The 6,178-nt window shown below is 36.2% G+C and overlaps 1 long non-coding RNA gene across 1 annotated transcript; it reads right to left on the bottom strand.

Annotated features, from left to right (window-relative positions):
* Nucleotides 1-722: 722 nt before the first annotated feature.
* Nucleotides 723-5,336, bottom strand: LOC126824804 (uncharacterized). Its single transcript, XR_007681633.2, has 4 exons — nucleotides 5,114-5,336; nucleotides 1,794-1,955; nucleotides 1,374-1,501; nucleotides 723-951 (listed from the first exon to the last, which is right to left on the bottom strand). It is a non-coding gene; the product is annotated as an uncharacterized LOC126824804 (long non-coding RNA).
* Between the last annotated feature and the right edge of the window lie 842 nt (nucleotides 5,337-6,178).

The raw sequence follows: 6,178 nt of genomic DNA, 5'->3' as shown, positions 1-6,178 counted from the left end.
AGTTTGATATATAGGCGACTGTTTCTGATGACACTGGATATTGTGAGAGACTGTTCCAGATGGCTTAATCTATCGGATTAAGGTTCACGGACCGCGGTGTCCATTGAATCAGATGGGTTACGCAATCTGGAACAGTCTCCCTAAAAAATGTTATTTGACGTTTGAGTATATTGGGGGGTTGGATGGCTGAATGGCGTGGTTTCGATTTCCCGGTTGTACGTGACAAGGAGTAGGGTCGCCTGTCCAACCTTGTGGGGTTTCTCCGGGTCCTCCGGTTTCCTCCCACTACCAAAGATCCCTACGCGCAAACGAATTATGTAAATAAAATTAAACCATATGTTAGTCCCGAAATGACGTAGTTTGTGTTGAGTGGACGTTAAACCCCATGTCTCTCTCTCTCTCTCTCTCTCTCTCTCTCTCTCTCTCTCTCTCGTTTGAGTATATTTTATACCAACGTTACAGAAGGAAAAGTAGGCTATCGGAACATTAATCTAGGCTAAAGTATTTCAGAAATATACAACCCTTGATGACAACACGTGTGACGCGTTCAAGTAATTTCAGTAGTCTTATTAAGGGGAGACAAGTTATCTTTAACATTCTGAAGTAGACCACAATTAATTAGTGACACTAACCATCTAATGTGGAGGGAAACGAAGGCATGTTCTTTGATAGTAAACCAAAACGCCAGAAAAGGGAATTAACTCAGTACACAGACAAACAAGCAAAATCGTAGTCTTATTTATTAAAAACTGTTTTTAAAAATATCGATAAAAACACATTTATTTATTATAAAATTAAATATTTATAACGTATTGTATTTGTAACACTGTATTTAAATGTTTTTTCTCGTTTATAAAATTGATGTGCTTTGAATGGTCGTCTATGAATGACCACCCATGGTAAAGTTGAATATGATGAGCTCTTGGTGTTCTGGAACATAAGAACTGGCGCCTAGAACAAACAAAAATGTCTTATCAGTGTGCAACGTTTTAATTAATCCATTTAATCTCTATCTATCTATATATTTTCTTTTGTATTAAATCTAAAAACGTATAGAACAATGGCCGCTTAAAGGAGCGTTCGCGCTTTAGATAACTTCACACCGGTCGGTAAAAAATATTGACTTGACCACATTGTTATATCGGATTGTAGCCCATGCTAAAGTCGAGACGTGTGTGTGTGTGGGGGGGGGGGGGAGCCTGCGGGGTTATTGGGGAAAGGTCATTTGGATCAAAGGATTAGTGTTGTCCTGAACGTTAGACCAATAGAAAATCATACATTTTACCGATAGTCTTCGGTATTCTCACTAAGTGTACTGCTGTTGGATATAATAAAGTAATAAAGTATTAAAAGTATAAGTCTAGCTTTTTTACCTAATTGTAGCTGATTGTAATCAGAATCCAATATTTCCCAATATGTTTTATCCAGTGTCCAATTTCCAGTTAATTCATTGATTGTACTGATAAAATACCCCCATTGAGAATGATAATTTGCGCTGAATCTGGCGAAAACAAAAAAAATCCGGATTATTATCAGAAACTTTTGATTGGTTTATATTGTGAATATTTGCGGCATTTCGTTCCGTGCTACTGTTAGTAAATATTTTTAAAGAATGAAACGTTTGACTTTTTCCTGGACTTTAACGTCAGGGTAGAAATGATAAGTAGCTGGTTTTGAATGGAAACATTTTAAATTATGCCTTGATCTAAATTTCTATTATTAACTTTTCCAAAGATTTATCACAGTCCGTATACACTACATGGAATAATCAAACATTTATAATATTATTTTACCTAAAATGTGGATTTACTTTAGCTGCTGATTCAAGGTGTCTGATGAGTGCCCCCTGTGAAGTATTTCTAAGTGTTACGTTGTACTCAAAGAATTCTGGTCTCAAGTAGTTTTGAACAATCAGATGAACGTCGATTATGTTTGGACAATCACATAGACCTTTGCTGAAATTGAAGAAGTCAATAATTGATTTGGAGTACTACAAGTAATATACATCGCCGTTCTTTTTAATTAGTCAGACTCTGTATAGAGAAGTGAGAGATGTTGAACCTTTGACAATTAAGAGACCATCATGAAGTACATGAAGATTTTGTAATACACCCATATCTTGTCGTCCAACTCCTTGTAGTCCCCGTTAGAAGTCTGGGGTTTTGAGTGTTCTTTCCAAACTTCCTTTGTTTATTCAACTCCTCATAGATACGAATCCTATCGAAATTTAGTGTTGCGCCTTAATTATTCGCGAGTTATCTACAGTCTGATTTTTAAAAGATGGTGTTCCACACATAGTCTGGATGCGTTGTCAACATTTGAGAATAATAGATCATTGGCAGGATTATCCGGTCTTTTAAATTATCATAAACAAAGTCCGGGGGAGGTAACTAGTCCCAAAACAAGATGTTGACGCCCATGAAATTAATTCAAGAATGTCATTTAAAAAAATCGATTTGATTGCAATTCCAGTTCAATATCCAACACTCTTATTTTTTTTCTTGTAAAATTTCCCTCTTCATGGGCCATAATATATGTTTTTTTTAAAATTAATCCTAATTCGTCGTCACGATTCATGTTTGTTTATATTAATGCGAGAATTATGGGATTTATTGCGAGAAGGGGCGCAACTCTTACTTGACTCGGCCAGAAGATACTGGATAATCAATCACATTAAAAACCAAACTCTCAATTACGCATGGGCAATGGACTTTTCGACAGATATTGACAACATTCGGCAAATTTCGACAGATTCTACGCATCTAATCTCGGCTGTATGACGAATTCCGCCATATTGGAACTATTTTAAAAGTCCCGGATGAAAAATGACTGCGCCCATGGAGATTTCTGTGGAGAGTGTATTATATCAACAAATGTCAAGTTTGGCATTGGGTTTGGGGAATTACCAGGGAATTATATCAAACCAGCAGCCTTGAGACAATATCTCTGCTCGTTTAGTTATATACACTCGACAAAAGACTCCATTTTGGGACATTTTTGTAAAAGCGGCACGTTTTCCTGTTAAAGTAAACCGGTAGCCGCATCGCAAAAGTATGGGCGTAGGTACATATCAATTACTATCATACAGCCGAGGTTAGATGTAGGGTACCGGAATCTGCCGAGGTTTGCCGAGTGATATTGACAACGGTCCCCGACCCTCCGTATGTTAAAGACTAGGGGGTTCTGGGTGACCGAGACTAGTACTGAACAGTGGCAAATTATAGTGCATTATTTATAGTGCCATTGTCCTTGTCATCTAAACTTATACTTACTCTTAGGGTCAGATTCATGTTTAGACTACTTCAAACTTTCTGGGATGATTTAACAAGTAATAAAGTTGAACGTTTGGTTTGGAAATAAAAGAGTCGAGCAACAATTATTTTCAGAGTTATAGCCATTTTTATCGAAAGGTTAAAGTTAAATTGGTATGCAAACAATGAACAAGGCATTTAAATAGCTGAAGATGGGGGAAATTAATTTTCAGAAAAACACGATTGAAGATAAATGAAGGAAATTAACCAAGACATTACTAAATTGCAACTAAAAACTAAAATGTCCTTTTTGAAGACAAATACGCTGTAAACTCAAAATGTTTAGTCGCTCTCGAAATACGAGCTTTATTAAAAAGTTTTAAGTGGTCATATGGATGATGTGCTTCTATAGATATACCATATTTACCATACAGGTTAATATTTACCGTGCATCTTGATATTAAAATATTTTGTAATAACACCTAAATATAAACCGGTAAATGTATAGATCATCGTTTGCAAAAGCTCTACAAACATTATATAACCTCGTCAAAATGTATTTAGTTTGATGAGTGGCGGGTTATGATGACCTGAAATGTCTTACATACCTCTGTATGCGATTATTCGTAAATTTGTATAACAAAAAAAAAACTTTATTCCCAATGACCGGTTTTCAAATACGAAATCAGAAATATATTTGTTTTAAAATATTGTGGCCCAAGCAATTTCTAAATAGAACATCTAACATGGCTAATAAAAGTTACATTAATCTGTTTCTGCTGAAACATATCGTCATCCGTGTATGTGTCTTAGACAAATAAAGTAATATAAATTATGTTATCTTTCTTGTACAAGCTCGCCAGATTTGTTATGTGTTTATTTTGGGACCAGGAACAGGTACTGGTTTCCAAGCGTCACTCGACTTCGATATGTGATATGACGTCAGTATGGCTGCAATGACTTTATATTCCGTTCCTGGTCCATAATACTAAACTCAAAACAAAACCGACAAGACAAACTACATAAACATTGCAAGAAATAAACAACAAATACCAAATCAAGTCAATGGATTCTGTGTTATTTGTTTTTTTTATATATATACCCGGATATTTTTCAATACATACATTAAAATGCATTCCCAAGAAAGTATCTATAGAGATAGGTATTTCCAATAAAAGTATTGCAATGCAATGTTGATATATATATGGAAAGTTGGGACACTCAATCTTAATACTGGGCATGAATGCAAGGGTATCACAACTTGTAGATTGTCGGATATTATTGTCTACTGGAGAGACGTATAGCGCCCCATAGTGGCCACTAAGGCAGTGGACACACTAGCCGAATCAATCGGCGCAGAATTGCGGTCGAAAGGTTCGGCCGAATGTGTGGACACAATAGGCGAATCCTTCGCCCGATTCACCAGTCACAAGATTAAACATTTCAGCGACCATGGCTTCAAACAATCACGTGACTCCTCGATGTGAGTGGTGATTGGTTAATGGATTCTACAATCGGGCGAATGCGAATGAAAATTCGGCCGAATCATTCGGCTAGTGTATCCACCGCTTGGCTGGTTTCTGCGACAGTCAAGCCACGTGACAATGATCCTTAAAATTAAATTTTACGTCTTTGGGTAGTGGCTTACAATTAGAATGTTTTTCCAGGGATTCGAAACAAACCTTTGATAGATGAATTATATTTTAGTCCAAATATAACATTAAATCACATAGATTGTACATGAGAAAGCATCTTTTAAACACTACATCTTACTTGTGACTTTAATTCTGTTTTCAAATTGAAGAACATAAGAATGTCTGAAAAGTATTATTTCTGTTAAAATAAAATAGCAAAATTCTTACCATTCGGATGAACCTGTGGGTTTACTAGGCATATGTTCCCCACGTTTCTGATTACAACCAAGAACTGCAGAGGCAATGCACACAACCAACAAAATATGTGTTCCTTCCATCGTGATTTCGATTAACAACTATACAGTGTTGATAGATCAATACTGCTAGGGTGATACCGCAGAGACAAGTGTATTATGATCCTGATCACTTCTGTTTATATATACGCAATACCTTGTTTACACAGCCCTTCCTTTCTGTAGGTCCGGTTCACCTGGTTATAAATAGGATATAAAAATAGTCGCAGTATTTACAATGTGACCTTTCTTTTTATATGAATATGAATACTATGTATTATAAATTTAAACCAGCGGCTGTCAGGCAGGATACGCCCACATTTTCGAGAAATGGATAGAGAACAAGCTAAAAAGAAAGTGATTTTTCCTACAAACAAGGGCCATAATTCAGGAAATTAGAATCAAATATTGAAAGGAACCGATTTCTTTGTGTTATAAACTTACATTTCAAGTTTCAACAAAATTGGATAAAAATTGTGACCTCTATAGGGTCCACAACCTTAATATACCATATTTTTACGCTATTTGAGAACGAACGGTGGCCATATTGTCTGTCAATTTTGGGCCGGATTTCACGAAATTCGAACTCAGCTGTCCTTAGGGTGTAACGGTGATATAATAATACGGTTTTTTAAATCGGATAAAAATTATGACCTCTATAGGGTCCACAAGCTAAAAACGCGATTTTTAGCTTGTGGACCCTATAGAGGTCACAATTTTTATCCGATTTTGTTGAAACTTGAAATATAAGTTTATAACCGAAAGATCTCGCTTCCTTTCGGTATTTGCGCATATCGGACCGTAACTTCCTGAATTATGGCCTCTGATTGTACGAAAAATCGCGTTTTTAGCTTGTGGACCCTATAGAGGTCATAATTTTTATCCGATTTAAAAAACCGTATTATTATATCACCGTTACACCCTAAGGACAGCTGAGTTCGAATTTCGTGAAATCCGGCCCAAAATTGACAGACAATATGGCCACCGTTCGTTCTCAAAT

This window comes from Patella vulgata, chromosome 6 (genome assembly GCF_932274485.2).
Source record: "Patella vulgata chromosome 6, xgPatVulg1.2, whole genome shotgun sequence".
Classification (NCBI taxonomy): domain Eukaryota; kingdom Metazoa; phylum Mollusca; class Gastropoda; family Patellidae; genus Patella; species Patella vulgata.
The sequence above is the reverse complement of the archived record's forward strand: the minus strand, read 5'-3'. Positions and strand labels throughout refer to the sequence as shown.